We start from the raw sequence: 18,012 nt of genomic DNA, 5'->3' as shown, positions 1-18,012 counted from the left end.
TATAAAGATATGGATGAGAGATGACTGGGCGGCATAGGCAAGATGCAATAGATCGTATAAAATACAGTATATATATGAGTAATGCAAGATATGTAAACATTATTAAAGTGGCATTATTAAAGTGACTAGTGATCCATTTATTAAAGGGGCAAATGATTTCAAGTCTGTATGTAGGCAGCAGCCTCTCTGTGCTGGTGATGGCTGTTTCACAGTCTGATGGCCTTGAGATGTTTTTCAGTCCCTCGGTCCCAGCTTTGATGCACCTGTACTGACCTTGACTTCCGGATGGTAGCGGGGTGAACAGGCAGTGGCTCGGGTGGTTGTTGTCCTTGATGATATTTTTGGCCTTCCTGTGACATCTGGTGCTGTAGGTGTCCTGGAGGGCAGGTCATTTGTCCCCGGGGACGGCTTGTGCATACCGCACCACCCTCTGGAGAGCCTTGCGGTTGTGGGCAGTGCAGTTGCCGTACCAGGCGGTGATACAGCCCAACAGGATGCTCTCAACTCTCTACAACAGGGGTGTCAAAGTCAAATGGACGGAGGGCCAAATAAAAAAATCAGCTACAAGACGAGGGCCGGACTGTTCGAATGTTCATTGAAACATTTTTAAATGACGCATATAGTCTAGTGAACCTAATTGAACCTACTGAAAACCTAACAAATATATTACAATATGATCAGATAAATAAAGCAATATTTTCTTATGGCTCTGTCAGTAATCTTTAATTTTCAACAGACACAAAAGACAAATTTCCTTTATATAAATATCCCCATAACATGAACATTAAATGAAAGAAACCGGTATTCAAGGCACCATCAGTAGACTATATTTTCTATTTTAGCAAAAGTGGGCTAAATTTACTTCAAAGAAAAAACAATAATAGCAATTTTCTATCATCCACTCAACTGAAATATTTTTAAAATATAATTGGATTGAAATACAAAAAAATAAAGTGCAAAAATCTATTAATCAAAAACAACACTTTGTTTAAGGAGAAGTAACATGCAGTGAAAACAAATATTAAATTTTAACTTTTAAACTTGAACTGAGTAAAAACTCTAAATATGTGATTGCACAGTAATGTTCACTTGTTTGAGGTTGAGGGTGATACTTGGTGGTGTCCCATCTTTTCCACAAGTTCATCAATGTTCGGGGTAAGGCTCTGAGCTGAAGAAATCCTCAGAATTGAGTGGAGGTGTTCAGCAGTAAGTCGACTTCTGTGTGATGTTTTGTTCAGGTTCATCAAAGAAAACAGTTGTTCACACAGGTATGTGCTGCCAAACATAGACAACGTTTGAGCAGCCTGGATGCGCAGCTGGGGCATTGTGCCGGGGAGGAAACGGGCGAACTCCGCAGCACCCACTGCCGCATATTTTGCCCTCAGTGCATCATTGCATTGGAGGTCAATCAACTCCATTTGGAGGTTTGGTGGTGAGCTTTCCACGTCAACAGCAAATGGGTTACCGAGCAGTTCCAACCTGCTTTTTTGTGCTTCAAAGTCAGCAAATCGGCGTCGAAAGTCAGCGGCAAGCATACCTATTTTATCAGCCAACTGTGTGCTCGGGAACGCACTGGTAGAGAGCTTCTCTTTCATGGTCTGGCAGCTGGGAAAGTGGCTCAAATTTTCTTTCCGCATCTGCGTCTCCCACAGAGTCAGTTTAGATTTAAATGCCTTCACTGTACTGTACATATCAGAGATGACACGATCCCGACCCTGCAGCTGCAAGTTTATTGCATTCAGATGACTCGTAATGTCACACAGAAAAGCCATTTCACACAGAAACATTTCGTCTCGGAGTTGTGTTGTGTCTTTCCCTTTGCTGTCCAAGAACAGACAAATCTCCTCACGAAGCTCGAAACATCTTTGAAGCACCTTTCCCTGGCTTAGCCATCGCACCTCTGTGTGATAAGGCAAATCACCATGCTCCGTTTCTAACTCCGTCAGAAATGCCTTGAACTGGCGGTGATTCAAACCTTTGGCTCTGATAAAGTTAACTGTGCGCGTGATGATGCTCATTACATGCTCCATTTTCAAGGCTTTACCGCACAACGCTTCCTGGTGTATGATACAATGATAAGCTGTCAGCTCACCTGTCGCGTTTTCCTCTTGCATCTTTTCCCGTATCTTCGCCACCAGTCCGCTCCTGTGTCCACACATCGCAGGTGCTCCGTCGGTTGTCAAACCCACGAGTTTTTCCCAAGGCAGCTCCATCTCATTTACACATCTTGACACCTCTTCATACAAATCATGCCCCGTAGTTGTGCCATGCATAGGACGTAAAGCCAAAAACTCCTCTGTCACGCTTAGGTTGGAGTCCACTCCGCGGATGAAAATTGACAACTGGGCAATGTCAGAAATGTCGGTGCTCTCATCCACAGCCAAGGAATATGCAATAAAATCTTTTCCCTTTTTCACAAGCTGCTCTTTTAGATTGATGGACAACTGGTCTACTCTCTCGGCAATGGTGTTTCTGCTCAGACTCACATTTAAAAAGAGTTGCCTTTTTTCTGGGCAAACTTCGTCACAAACTTTAATCATGCAGTTTTTGATGAAATCCCCCTCCGTAAATGGCCGGGCTGATTTAGCGATCTCTTCTGCCAAAATAAAACTGGCCTTGACAGCAGCCTGGCCTTGTGATTTGGCTTTTTTGAACAGAGCCTGTCGAGATTTGAGGCCTCGTTTTAATTCCTCTGCCTTTTGTAGCCTTTGTTCCATGTCCATATTCTTGTTTTTGTCCGCGTGTTTCGTTTCATAATGTCGTCTCAGATTATACTCTTTCAGTACCGCCACACTTTCTCCACACAGAAGACACACAGGTTTTCCAGCTACCTTCGTGAACATATACTCCGACTCCCACCTTGTTTGAAACCCCCGGTTCTCAGTATCCACCTTCCGTTTTGCCATTTTTGATGGGTATCTGAAAGTTAATTTTACTGTGATGCTGACGACTGCTGTGCCAATAAATATTGAAATGAAGCAGCCTACTGCTCGGTGCGTCACCTTTGCATTGTGGGAAATGTAGTATTGGTGCGTGTAAAAGATCTGCGGGCTGCCGGCTTGCTGCGGGCCGGTTCTAATAATAAATCAAGATCATCCCAGGGGCCGTAAAAAACCTTCTTGCGGGCCGGATGTGGCCCGCGGGCCTTGACTCTGACATATGTGCTCTACAAGATCTTTCAATCACCAAGGGCACTTGTCATTGTCATGAAATGTGAAGCCCATGTTATGAGATACTACTCTACTTGTTTATACACTATTGTCCATTGTCTGAAGCATGTCGTCACACAAATCAGCAGTCGACTGGTGGAGTCCAACTGTGAGAGCCCACAGGGAGAAGAGATGCCAGGGAGAGTTTAGTGGTCACCAGGGGAGCAGAGCATCTAGTAAAGGTTGAACAGCTCTTCAATAATTCACACTCAATAATTCAATAATTCACACTCAATAATTCAATAATTCACACTTGGTTGTGACTTTTGAGTTGCGGGATTAAAAATAAAAAAGAACGTTGAATTTAGGTCAAAACAAAGTTGATAGGTCACTGATCTCTTGATCGACTCCCAGTTTCACCTATCTTTTTGCCAAAACATGTTGTCATTGAACATAAACCGGATGCTTGGCTAGCCAATGCTGGTAGCAACAGAACATAGTGCTTGGGTGGAGTGTAAAAGAGAGCAGCTACCCTCTTCTACCTCAGAAACACTATGTTCCATTTAGAATATGTGGGATTCGAATCCCGCATTGTGACAGTTTACAGTAAACTCGGTAGTGTTTGTGTTAACTCTCACGGTGTACCATTTCCATAAATGCACTGTTGTTGTCTCACATTAGCCTAAATATACAATGTTCCTAGAACACTGCAGCATATGAGAGTACCTCAGGAAGGGACACGGTTACTGTATGGAAGGGGGTAGGGTTGTCTGACAACCTTTTCTCAGTGCTTTGTTGCATACCACAGTTAGAATACATCCTGCTTTTGTGGTACTTGGTGCACAAACAACACACACCTCGTCCGACACAATTTCCACAAACAGCGCCACTCACATGTTTGCAAGCCTTCAGGCAGCTAGCTAGAGAGAGCATGATTCTATAGATACTGCAGATTGCCCTAGATCCAATATATACTAGATAGATAGATCGCTATACTAGATGCTATCGTCAGATCAAAGCCACAGGTGAGGCAGCGGAGGCCCAAACATAGAGTGGGGCTGTGCCTGAAGCAGGCTCTGTGTGGTAAACATGATGGAACGGTAATATGAATCACAGTGTGCACATTCTGGGACAGTCAATGAAGACGTGTGCGTTAGTATTATATTAAGTGCTTTCTTTGGTTGCTGGGAATTCAGAAATCAGTTGAGTTACTTTGTATGCATTTAGTTTTCTTCTTTGATGGGACTACATATAGGGAAACATGTTCTATTGCTTCAGAAATACTGTAGTGGGATGAATTGGGTACTTCTAAAGAGGAGTAACTGAGTTCATTTGATCCTGGGAGTAGCCGTACCTATCAGGGCGTAGATGTTGCACTGTCATACTCCCAATGTCCTTAATTTCCAAGTTTTATCCACTGTTTATTAAAGTGTTATAGAGCATGGCCTCAACAGGCTTCAACCATGCAGACCACGCACACTTTGGCTGTGGCCCAACTCTCTTAATAGACATAAAATAACTTGAATACAAAACACCCCTCTCTCTCTCTCTGGTCTGATATGATGAATTCATGGCTGGTTTGTTTAGTAGGCGTTTTGCTTTCGAGGCTAGCCAGGGATCCAGAAGCCAGCCGGTCAGAAGAGTTCAGTCCCGCTCCGGAAATTGGGCCTCATTAAATCCATGCTACCCTGAGGGCACGATCACAATGCACGATCAACCCTGATGAGCTAGCCTGATATTTCCATATCAGACACACATGCGTACATGCATATGTATGGGAAAAGACATGACGATAGCGCAGGAACTGATTAGGAATCTATCAGGGCTGAGTGAGAGTGAGAGTGAGAGTGAGTGAGTGAGAATGAGTGAGTGAGTGAGTGAGTGAGTGAGAGTGAGTGAGTGAGTGAGCACAAGCAAGCACACTGGATAGCAGGATGTGACCTACATCCTCCTCCATCCTGCTTCTCTGTCTAATTTCAAAGCCCCAACAGAATTAATGAAACAGACAGGATGATATCTTGCTGCACTAGAGGATGAAGGAGGGAACTAGGAGGACGAGGACAGTGCCACATTCAAAGGATCCTCTAATAGAACCGTTTCCATTGGGATCATTTTTGGCGTGAAACGAGTTGGCTGTTGTCTTCATTGTGTCGGAGGGCCTTTTCATTTCTATCTCTCTAAGAATTACCTCAATGTTTTTTCAATAAATGAAAGCTAATTAAAGGCGAGTGGGATACGGGAAGCGGTCCCGTCGGTAACGTTACCCCCACCGCCTCACTCGCGTTTCAAAGTGAATAAACACCAATTAACCGTCTACCCAAAATAAGCGCGCCACGCACCAGCCCCTCGTATGGGGAGATAAGGTGGGTAACAAAGCGAGCGGCGCCTCACCAAATAACTATGCTAATCACAGCTGATTACGAAGGCTAGGTACAGTACAGTGGAATTGTCTAGGTTTTAAGAAGAACAACCTACGTTTTAAGCGCTCTCCTTTCAAACCTCCATTACTCCCTGGTCGTCAAGGTTGTAGACGCTTTATTTTGTCTTTCATTTCATCATGGCTCTGTTTTCTCCTGCCCATTAACTTTTACCTGACTATAGCTCAACATAGGCTTATCATCATAACGGTGTCCCTTCTTGTTCAGATTTGGCCTGGTTATGTGGGTAGGCCATAAAAGACTTGAGTAAAATGGGGATTAGGACCACATTTATTTTAGCCCTAGATGTCTTTCAGCCGCGGTCCGGGTCATCTCGCAACTAGGACTAGACGGTGTCACATTGTCGCTCATTAAGTCCGGTGAATAATCCCAGACCCGGACCCAGATATGTGTGTCAAAGACTGAGGGATGAAAAGAAGAGAACTAGGCCTCTGTGGCAGGGGGCTGGAAGACGACAAATGGAGTGAGAACCAAATGAAGAGATTGAAGAGAGAGGTGTGTGTGTGTGTGTGTGTGTGTGTGTGTGTGTGTGTGTGTGTGTGTGTGTGTGTGTGTGTGTGTGTGTGTGTGTGTGTGTGTGTGATGGATACTCTGGGGCTTATTCTTTTAGCATTCAGCTGCAGTACACACACAGGAAACAGAGCCATGAGTGTAATGCCAATGGGTAGTAGTGACTGAGGCTGCCAGTGGAAAAGTGTTTTCCTTTCCTCACTGGTGGCTTTAGCTACAGATTACTGCTCCAATGAGGGAATTGATTTTGGTTAGAGACTAGTGACAAGAACTGGGTCATATTCATCTGGCCACACCGTAGCAAAACACTAGTCTTTCTTATTGGGCAAGTTCAGGTAGTCCCTCCCTGTTTCAGTCCGTTTTCTTCTATTTGATGCGTAGTTAATACAACCATGGAGTGGAATACAATGATGGGAGGGATGTACTGGATTAATACATAATGTTGTCTTGATTGGTTGACCTGCATAGTTATACTGCAATTAAGAAAAATAAAACAGAATCCTGTCAAACTGAATGTTATTTGAAACCACACCCTAACTGCTGCACTTAACATCAGTTGAATTTCATATTAGTCCCACAGTCTTCCATGTGGCCTGCTTTGGTTTTCACAAGATGTGCCCTCAGTTTGTCTTACCCTTACAGTTTGCGAGACACTTTCTCTCTCCCAGTCGTCTCTTAGTAAATAGAGCCATCCTCAAAAGCCCTTATGAGGAAATACCAAGAGGCTGTGATGTCTCTTCGAACTCCTTGGCCCAGCCAGCCCTACCCGTCCTCTAGGGCTTTATGTCTGCCTGCATTCCTATAGCCGTCCTGTCTACCATCCCTACTCTCAGCTGTCAGTAAGTAGTCCAGTCTCCATGCCCCCCCCCCCCAGCCCCAGGCAGCTACAGGACCACCAGGTGCCAATGTACCTAATATAGAAGGGAGAGCCTTCTTCAATCTGATAGTCTGCACAGTTGCATAGAGACCAAAACCTGGGTTCAAATAGCCTAATATTTGTTTTCTTTTCAAATACGTTCAGGATTTGATTGAACCTGCGGGCAGGGTTTGCAATTTTGCACTTTTGGGACTAAGTACCATTGGTTCCCTTGTGCCAGGTGTGCTCAATCAAGCTCACCTTAAAAGCTCAGCTTAAGTATTTGAAAGAATATTTATATTATTTGAACCCAGGTCTGATACAGACTGCACTGCAGTCTATCTTGTAGAGTCTGCACAGTCATACAGACACCACCTGCTATGGTATGAAGGTTGACTGGGCTCTACAGGGCTATAAACTAAGGGCTAATGGAGTGATAGGATGAGTGGGAGGGAAGGAGGTTAGGGGGTTCTTTGGGATCTTATTTAAAGAATCTTGGAGGAATGTGAAGACTGTACCCCCACCCTTGAAGCTATTCGGAATGTGCGGTTCATTAGTTTCCGCCCTCACTGTCTTGATGAGGAACACCACGGGTGAGGAATTTTTAAAAGGAGTTAAGATGACCTTGTCGCCTGTAACGAGCTGACGTAACACCATCCAAGACTGTCAGAGGGATTTGATATTGACAGCTTTCAGATATTCCACCGTGTCATGATTGGACCTGGCCATCGTCTCTCAGCCAATCAGAGCTTCCTCAGCAGTAATTGTGACATGATCACAATTAGGTGTTTTTGTTGACTTCACAGGTTATCACGACTGTTAGCATAGTGGTGTCGCTGGCGATTTTGCAGTAGAATTTGCAAACTTTAACCACAACCTTTTCCTCAAATGTGAGCTTCTTTTGGAAAAATAGTTCAGTTTAGCTAAAAACATCGGACCTTGGGTGACTTTTCTCTATTTCAAGGCAGCGGCTTATACTCCTTACTTTCTAAATAAAGTTCATAAAAGGTCAGATTTGGTGGAGGAAGGGATTAGTACCACATTGCTCTATCCATTTCCCTGGCTACAATAGGCCTCATGACAATTGCCTCGATTTAAAAAACAAAGTCAAAGCCCAGACACATCAAATCTAAAAGAGTTAGCTTCATGGTGGTGCACTGAATGAAACCACTGCCACGTTGTACCATCCTCATCATTCCCATTGTAAGCATGGGGTCTATGGCTCCGTCTGGCCCCATCCCTCAGCCTCGGCCATGTCCTCATCTGCTCCAATTCCCCGTCCCAGTTCTCTGCCTCCGCTATAGTCCCCTGCGGCGCTGTGGCTGGGATGGCGCTAGCACTAGCGTAGCGTCACACGTTAACACAGGCTAACACAGAGGGACAGGGACAGTTCCGCCTGCCTTCCCAGACTCCCGTCTTATGAAAGGGCCATTGTAGGACACTGCTGTATCTAAGCAGACATATAGGCAGTGTTGTGTTTCACGATCAAGAAAAGCTGGGTTGTTGGTAGCTTAAATATGGTGCTCAGCCGAGCTAGGGTTAATTTAGTCTCAGTTTCAGTTTCCCTCCCATCAGGGCCTTCCCACGTTTACACCCACAACAATCCATTCAAAACAAACCACAGACAAAACAAAGTCTACACGACTGTTTCTCATCTCCCGTTTGTATTTTCCTCCCTGAGTAGGCGTCTGACTACCAGTAGCAGTGTGGTGAGTCTTCATGCCTGCGGTCTGTGCTTGTTTGCGGCCCTGCCTTGCCCATCCCAGGCCACACACACACACACACTCCACACCACAGCATCCTTGAGAGACACCACACATTCCTCATGCCCTGTCACGTTGTGTGAGCGTCAGTGGGAGAGGGAAAGAACAGCTCCGTCCGTCCCTGTTAGCTACTCAGGAGGAGGCTGATGCACTGAAATATAGAGGCAGGTGGTTGAATGGGCTTTCAGAGTAACCTAAGGAAATACACAGCAGATAGAACAACATTCGAAATAGCTAGAAGAAGAATGTGCCGTAAAGCATCACTCTCTGATTGTCCCACTGATCTTGATATAGTAGTCAGTGACATACTATGTAGATTTTGTTCAATTATTTTTTATTTTTTCCCTCACATTACCACCCATCCCCTAATTGTAGTGAACAATAACACTTAGGCTTCTACTTCCAGCTATACATACTATATATATTTTACGGACACAATGCCTTTTACTATAGTTATCTTTTGTTTGTTTTTAATCCCATTCTTCACCTACCCTCAACCCCTCCCATCTATCTCTGAAGACCGTCCAGTTTTGATTTGTCATATATTTGTAACTCAGCTGTTTCACAAAAGTTCTGAATCTCTATACATTTCTTTACGGACACAGTTAGCTAACTATTGCGCTTAACAACTTTGGTCACTGGGCCAAAAACATACATTGACATCTACATTTGGCTGTCTTGTCTGGACCAGACAGAATTATGGCGACACAGGTTGGTAAACACACTAAACTGTTGGCTCTGGTCTGGACAAAGAGGTGAATCGATCAGGCTGATTGTCAATAAAATGCCACCAACTCTGCTGTGATCAATACATGTGTGTCAGATGTGGCCTGTTTGGCCAGAGGGCGTTGGCCAGCCTGCAAAGTCAGCACAGCGTGGCAGCACTAAACTACATCCTAAATGGCACCCTATTCCCTATATAGTGCACTACTTTCCACAGGGCTCTGGTCAAAAGTAGTGCACTATATAGAAAATAGGGTGCCATTTCACACAAACCCTACCAGCTTCCATTGCTCTGTATATTTCAAGCACTCTGAGAGCCTATGCTGTAGCTAGCTATGTAGGTTCCTTTCTGGTTTGTAGTATATTGGAGTCATGCTTTCTGTAGGTCCCTTTCAAACTATTCTGGGCCGATTGTTCCGCAACTAGATCCAAACCCTTGTAGATATTTTACGACAAAGCTCATAAAAAAGATTTGTGTTAGTGTTGTTAGTGTCTGTCGATCAAGTTCATTAGCACTCAGGGAATAATTTGTCATCTACAAATCATACATCAGCATAGACAGGTACTAGTTGTCTTCAATATGAATAGGCTATGTCTATGTTTCTACTGAAATGCTCTGTCATACTACAACGACCATACTGACAGATAGAGACATCAGAGGCAATCTTCCTCCTGCATCAAAGAGGAGGAGAGGAGAGAGGAGGAGAGAAGAGGTAACTCACTGAAGGTGAGAGAAGGGGAGAGGGAAGGGGGGGGGGGGGTGTGAGAGGGCGTGAGGAGAGGGTGAGAAAGAAGGAAGGTGTTGCTGCAATGCAGTGCTCATCATGCCACAGGGCCCCCATGTCACAGCTATTAATAAGGAGTGCTATTCCATACATCAGCTATTCAGGAGGGATCCTGGCAACCAGAGCCCCCGCGCCAACCAACCAGGTTATTTATAGATTTGGGGGTCAGGAGATTTTTCTGAGACTGGTAGTGTAGGGGCAGGACTTCACATACTAGGAGTAGGAGACAGTATGTGCGTGTGTGGAGGGGATGTGAGGAGATGGGGGGTGCGTGTGTGTGCCTGCATGCTCATGTGTGTGTGTGTTTTGTGTGCGTGGAGCAGGAAATATGTCCGGAATTTTCCAAAGGTCTTCTGGATTTCAATTAGATGTAAACACACCACCACCAAAGTACTGTAGCATATAAACACTGCTCACTATGTAAGATTGTGAGCGAAAGACTGTGTTGAGAAAGAGTTAAATTGTCAGAACTGTGGTATAATGCATTAGGGAGGAGCTGGAGCTTTATTACAGATGGATGCCGTTCAGCAGAGGAAGTCCGATACATTTGTTCTGTATGTAGAGAGCGATAAGGAGTGAGATGGAGAGAGATTTATGATTTATATATTTACTGCCGCGGTCTCCATAGCAACACTCGAGCATCCTGGGGTGGAAAAATTGTATTTTCCCAGCCGTTGCTGTCTGGCCTTTTGCTGGAGACCTGTCATGTTGACAAGGCACTGAAGAGCTTACGCTAGAAAAACAACTTTTCACTGCTTCTACAGAAATGCAGAGATTTGAATGGCAGTGGAGCGAGTGATAGGATAGGATACAACTGTATTAATCCATCTGCAGCTAACTTCTGAGTTTGGCAGCATAAGCTCCTATAAGAGACAAACCTTACAGTTATAGATCTGGATGTCCAGTGGGTACTTGAAAATAAAGAGCTCCATGTTACACACAGATACATAATAGGACAGGAGTCATTATCCCCTGAAGGAGCAACAAGGAGCACTTTACAGATGTAGGATCCTAATTTGAGCCAGTTTGTTACAGCAGGAAAATAATCCTGCAGCAACAAGAAATGTAAATTATTATGTGGATTATAATTCATGGGACATTTTTATAGGCGTTGATCCATTCTTTCGTAAGGGGAAATCAAGTCTGACATTTCGAAGTGGAAATTACAAACTTCAGAAGTGGTTTAAACCTCAAATACACTACATGTTTTAAAAGTTCTCCTGCAACAGGGGGATCAAATTAAGATCCTATCTTTACATAATACTGTAACATCTGCTTCCAACTCACACCCACACACACGCAGATCCCCGGAACGCAGTTCACACTCTCAAACACCCAGATCCCCTGAACTCAGCTCACTCTCCAGATCCTAATCACCTGAATTCTAATCACCTGTTCACACACCTGTATGTCATTATATCACACTTTTTTGTTCTTCGCACCCCATCACTGTGAGGTATTGTTTGTTTTGTGACACGTCTTTCGGAGCTCTGTTTTTCCCGTGATGTACTCCTCCCATGTATGATGTTTTTTGCCTGCCTCACTAACGACGCCTTTTGCCTATTCCCTGCCTGTACTTTAGCCTGTCGGATTTCCTGTTATCACCCTATTGCCTGATCTCCCGGACTATGTTACTAGCCTTTTCCCTGCCTGTACTGTTGCCCTTTTGGACCCCCTGTGTATGACCTTCTGCCTGCCCTTAGACCCAGCTACCTGCCTCCTCCTGTGGTCCTTTGCAATAAACACCTGCTGCGCCCTGCGCTTGAAACCAGCTCTCTGTCTCCCCTCGTGTTCATTACAGTAACACAATACCCCAACCCCCTTAAAACATGTAACTCCCCCATTCATTTTTAATAGCTTTACATGGCCAATCTCGGCAGATGGAAATATTGGTAAGAAATACCACACCATACAATAAAATATGGAAATATCAAACCACAGCACATTATTACAGTTCTGTTAATGCAATAGTAGATGGATGATGGAGTGGTCATGCAAACAGAGTGACGACAGTCAGACAACCAATACACAGAAACCTACTGAATGATAGATGAGGAAGATATGGAAAGGAGCTTAGAATGTGAACCATGGCCACTAATGATTGTGAGCATCAGTTCATGGTTGGATGAATTGACATGAATGGTATTTTAATAATTCATCGACTTAAACCCCAGCTATGGATATTGAAATATATCACGGTACTTCCTAGGTGATCAGTGACAGTCCGCTGAAATGTATTTTGAGTATGAAATGGATTTGGTTTGAGAAACATCATAAGAGCATGTACTGAATTGGGTAAAATACTGTTGAAAAACTATTTTCTTTTACAGTAATGACTAAATGCACAAGCTATTTTCTGCATTGCCCACGGTTTGAAATTATGTTCATCAGCAAGTGCAGCAATACAATGCAGAACTCAATAAATTAGCTACAGTGTATCTGGCCATTCCATTGTCCACTGCACCATTGAATCACACACCCACTTGTTATAATGGAATGTTTTTGAAGAACTTCCTCCTCCAATAGAGCAGCCTGGGTAAGGCCTGAAGTCTGTGGAACAATAACCCAGGAGGGAGTCTCTGTCTGGGGGAGAGAGTGGCCATCTGTCCCATGGTGCCTGTATAGCTATTAGCTACTACTAGTCTGCTACTGTTGTGTCCTAGTTAGTCAGTACAGGGGGGGTTGGGAGGAGGTGGGGCTTTTTTTACTGTCAAGGGAAACCAGAGGGGCTTTGTGGAAGATGACATTACTTTTTCTTCTGGCGAGGAATCTTTCAACACTTCACACCCTCCTCCTCTACTCTCTCCTTTTTATCCGGAGAGGTGAGGTCATAGGCTTTGTTTGCTTTTCACAAAAAACACGAACGGTCACACTTAAGTGATTAGGGCTCTGTGTGTGTGTCAGTGAGTGACGCAATGAACAGTGTCCTACCTTTTCCCCCAGCAAGCTCCTCCTGATAGTCCTAGACTTAGACAGACCAGGCCAAATGGGACGAGTGTGTTAAAAGTAGTAGCATTTTAAGAAACCACCATGTCAGCTAAGTGATGTGCTCTGCCTGTCTTTTGACCCCTGTCAAAAGGACCTCTGTTGCTTCAGCCCTCCACTGTGAAACTAACTCTCCTGTTCATTTACATATAAGGACACTATGAGTCATAAGATGTTGTCCTCAGGGATAAAGCATATGAGATACTTGTAGTATTTTGCTTACTGCCGTTTTCACTGTTGCGCTCTTACTCCTCTATCAGTTCTTTGAAGCTGTAACACAAAGTGATTGACAATGGAATCGGCTGTAAAATGTTAATTTCAGTGACTAAGCTTGAAATAAATGGTGATATCATAGTTTAATATGAAAGCACTTCTACGCATCCTCTGAATGTTTGTGATTTTGCTCATGGATACATTTGTGAACCTGTTCAATAACGACAACAACCTTCAATAATTTGTCTAGGGAATAGCAAATCGTTACAAAACATAACGTGAGATGAGATCCCTCTTCAACCATCTCTGTCTGACAGATTGTGTTGTTGGTCTGGTTTCAGGCGGCACCAGAGACATCGGTTCAGCCCTCACCAGGATGTGTATGAGGCACCGGAGCATCGAGGCCAAGCTCAGGCAGTTCTCCATGTGAGTCACCGTCATCTCCGCCTCTCCGTTCTGCCTTTTCTCTCTCTATTCCATCCTTCTATCTGTCTGAATGCGCTCATTAGCTCATATTGTGCAGAGAGTGAAATAAGATAAGCAGAGTGAAATGAGGAGATTAAATTGCCTTACAGTGCCTACACACACCAGACGCCTAGAGGAACACAACCCCAAAAATGTATTTTGTACATTATCTCTGCTAAGGATCGTTATTCTCCACTCTGTTTGATTTGAGTTGTAATCCCCACCCAAGGGTTTTCATCGACTGCTTGATTAACCCTCTGCAAGACCAGATGGAGGAGTGGAAGAGAGTGGCCAACACACTGGACAAGGACCACGCCAAAGGTAGGGTCTACACACACACACACACACACACACACACACACACACACACACACACACACACACACACACACACACACACACACACACACACACACACACACACACACAATAAACTACCTCTACCACATACACTTTCTCAAACCTCTCCACACTACACTCTACTCCTTCACCCCATTATTGCCTGCAGTCGTACAGTATAATTCGCATACACTCATCACCTCCATCTACTGCAGTAGCACTCTGGTTAGCTAGATATCGCACTTCATACTCACTTGTGTTTAAAGGAATTACTTTACTTAGTCTGTAGTTCAACAGTGCTTTTATGTGCTTCGACTAACCACTTCAAACCCAATCCCCCTCTCCGCTCAATAATACCCAACCTGGGAGTTCAGTTCTCCCCCGTAGAGAAAAAAAAGAGCAGTCCCTCGTTGCAGGGTTTGATTCCAACCACCACTTGTCATACTGATGTTACGACAGGAAGCGAGTCCCTCAGAACAAAGATCAATGAGATGTTTTTTTTTTTAGGAGTCGCCCTCGTTTCGGTTGTTCGCCGCACTTCAAAGCACTCACAATGGCAATGTGCGACACGTTGTGTCCACTGTGTTTCCCTTCCTTCCGCAGAGTACAAGAAAGCCCGTCAGGAGATCAAAAAGAAATCCTCCGACACTCTCAAGCTGCAGAAGAAGGCAAAGAAAGGTAGGTGCCTAGTGTCTGGTTTGGACTGCTTATGGTGACTGAGGATGCCTGGTGTCTGGTTTGGACTGCTTATGGTGACTGAGGATGCCTGGTGTCTGGTTTAGACTGATTATGGTGACTGAGGATGCCTGGTGTCTGGTTTGGACTGCTTATGGTGACTGAGGATGCCTGGTGTCTGGTTTAGACTGATTATGGTGACTGAGGATGCCTGGTGTCTGGTTTGGACTGCTTATGGTGACAATGAGGATGCCTGGTGTCGGGTTTGGACTGCTTATGGTGACTGAGGATGCCTGGTGTCTGGTTTGGACTGCTTATGGTGACTGAGAATGCCTGGTGTCTGGTTTGGACTGCTTATGGTGACTGAGGATGCCTGGTGTCTGGTTTGGACTGCTTATGGTTACTGAGGATGCCTGGTGACTGGTTTGGACTGCTTATGATGACTAAGGATGCCTGGCGTCTGGTTTGGACTGCTTATGGTGACTGAGGATGCCTGGTGTCTGGTTTGGACTGCTTATGGTGACTGAGGATGCCTGGTGTCTGGTTTAGACTGATTATGGTGACTGAGGATGCCTAGTGTCTGGTTTGGACTGCTTATGGTGACTGAGGATGCCTGGTGTCTGGTTTGGACTGCTTATGGTGACTGAGGATGCCCTGTGTCTGGTTTGGACTGCTTATGATGACTAAGGATGCCTGGTGTCTGGTTTGGACTGCTTATGGTGACTGTGGATGCCTGGAGTCTGGTTTGGGCTGCTTATGGTGACTGAGGATGCCTGGAGTCTGGTTTGGGCTGCTTATGGTGACTGAGGATGCCTGGTGTCTGGTTTGGACTGCTTATGGTGACTGAGGATGCCTGGTGTCTGGTTTGGGCTGCTTATGGTGACTGAGGATGCCTGGTGTCTGGTTTGGACTGCTTATGGTGACTATGAGGATGCCTGGTGTCTGGTTTGGACTGCTTATGGTGACTGAGGATGCCTGGTGTCTGGTTTGGACTGCTTATGGTGACTGAGGATGCCTGGTGTCTGGTTTAGACTGATTATGGTGACTGAGGATGCCTGGTGTCTGGTTTGGACTGCTTATGGTGACAATGAGGATGCCTGGTGTCGGGTTTGGACTGCTTATGGTGACTATGAGGATGCCTGGTGTCTGGTTTAGACTGCTTATGGTGACTGAGGATGCCTGGTGTCTGGTTTGGACTGCTTATGGTGACTGAGGATGCCTGGTGTCTGGTTTGGACTGCTTATGGTGACTGAGGATGCCTGGTGTCTGGTTTGGACTGTTTATGGTGACTGAGGATGCCTGGTGTCTGGTTTGGACTGCTTATGGTGACTATGAGGATGCCTGGTGTCTGGTTTGGAATGCTTATGGTGACTGAGAATGCCTAGTGTCTGGTTTGGACTGCTTATGGTGACTGAGGATGCCTGGTGTCTGGTTTGGACTGCTTATGGTGACTGAGAATGCCTGGTGTCTGGTTTGGACTGATTATGATGACTAAGGATGCCTGGCGTCTGGTTTGGACTGCTTATGGTGACTGAGGATGCCTGGTGTCTGGTTTGGACTGCTTCTGATGACTGAGGATGCCTGGCGTCTGGTTTGGACTGCTTATGGTGACTGAGGATGCCTGGTGTCTGGTTTGGACTGCTTATGGTGACAATGAGGGTGCCTGGTGTCTGGTTTGGACTGCTTATGGTGACTCTGAGGATGCCTGGTGTCTGGTTTAGACTGCTTATGGTGACTGGGTATGCCTGGTGTCTGGTTTGGACTGCTTATGGTGACTGAGGATGCCTGGAGTCTGGTTTGGACTGCTTATGGTGACTGAGGATGCCTGGAGTCTGGTTTGGGCTGCTTATGGTGACTGAGGATGCCTGGTGTCTGGTTTGGACTGCTTATGGTGACTGAGGATGCCTGGTGTCTGGTTTGGACTGCTTATGGTCACTGAGGATGCCTGGAGTCTGGTTTGGGCTGCTTATGGTGACTGAGGATGCCTGGTGTCTGGTTTGGACTGCTTATGGTGACTGAGGATGCCTGGAGTCTGGTTTGGGCTGCTTATGGTGACTGAGGATGCCTGGTGTCTGGTTTGGACTGCTTATGGTGACTGAGGATGCCTGGTGTCTGGTTTGGGCTGCTTATGGTGACTGAGAATGCCTGGTGTCTGGTTTGGACTGCTTATGGTGACTATGAGGATGCCTGGTGTCTGGTTTGGACTGCTTATGGTGACTGAGGATGCCCTGTGTCTGGTTTGGACTGCTTATGATGACTAAGGATGCCTGGAGTCTGGTTTGGACTGCTTATGGTGACTGAGGATGCCTGGAGTCTGGTTTGGGCTGCTTATGGTGACTGAGGATGCCTGGTGTCTGGTTTGGACTGCTTATGGTGACTGAGGATGCCTGGTGTCTGGTTTGGACTGCTTATGGTCACTGAGGATGCCTGGAGTCTGGTTTGGACTGCTTATGGTGACTGTGAGGATGCCTGGTGTCTGGTTTGGACTACTTATGGTGACTGAGGATGCCTGGTGTCTGGTTTGGACTGCTTATGGTGACTGTGGATGCCTGGTGTCTTGTTTGGACTGCTCTTGGTGACTGAGGATGCCTGGTGTCTGGTTTGGACTGCTTATGGTGACAATGATGATGCCTGGTTTGGACTGCTTATGATGACTATGAGGATGCCTGGTGTCTGGTTTGGACTGCTTATGGTGACTGAGGATGCCTGGTGTCTGGTTTGGACTGCTTATGGTGACTGAGGATGCCTGGAGTCTGGTTTGGGCTGCTTATGGTGACTGAGGATGCCTGGAGTCTGGTTTGGGCTGCTTATGGTGACTGAGGATGCCTGGTGTCTGGTTTGGACTGCTTATGGTGACTGTGAGGATGCCTGGTGTCTGGTTTGGACTGCTTATGGTGACTATGAGGATGCCTGGTGTCTGGTTTGGACTGCTTATGGTGACTGAGAAAGCCTGGTGTCTGGTTTAGACTGCTTATGGTGACTGAGGATTCCTGGTGTCTGGTTTGGACTGCTTATGGTGACTGAGGATGCCCTGTGTCTGGTTTGGACTGCTTATGATGACTAAGGATGCCTGGTGTCTGGTTTGGACTGCTTATGGTGACTGTGAGGATG

At 45.5% G+C, this 18,012-nt stretch overlaps 1 pseudogene; it reads left to right on the top strand.

The window, feature by feature from the left end:
• LOC139392226 (protein MTSS 1-like) overlaps positions 1-18,012 on the top strand; it is an 85,996-nt pseudogene that overhangs the window by 26,132 nt on the left and 41,852 nt on the right.

This window comes from Oncorhynchus clarkii, chromosome 32, assembly GCF_045791955.1.
Source record: "Oncorhynchus clarkii lewisi isolate Uvic-CL-2024 chromosome 32, UVic_Ocla_1.0, whole genome shotgun sequence".
NCBI classification, from domain to species: Eukaryota; Metazoa; Chordata; class Actinopteri; order Salmoniformes; family Salmonidae; genus Oncorhynchus; species Oncorhynchus clarkii.
This window is presented reverse-complemented; position numbering and strand designations above follow the sequence as displayed.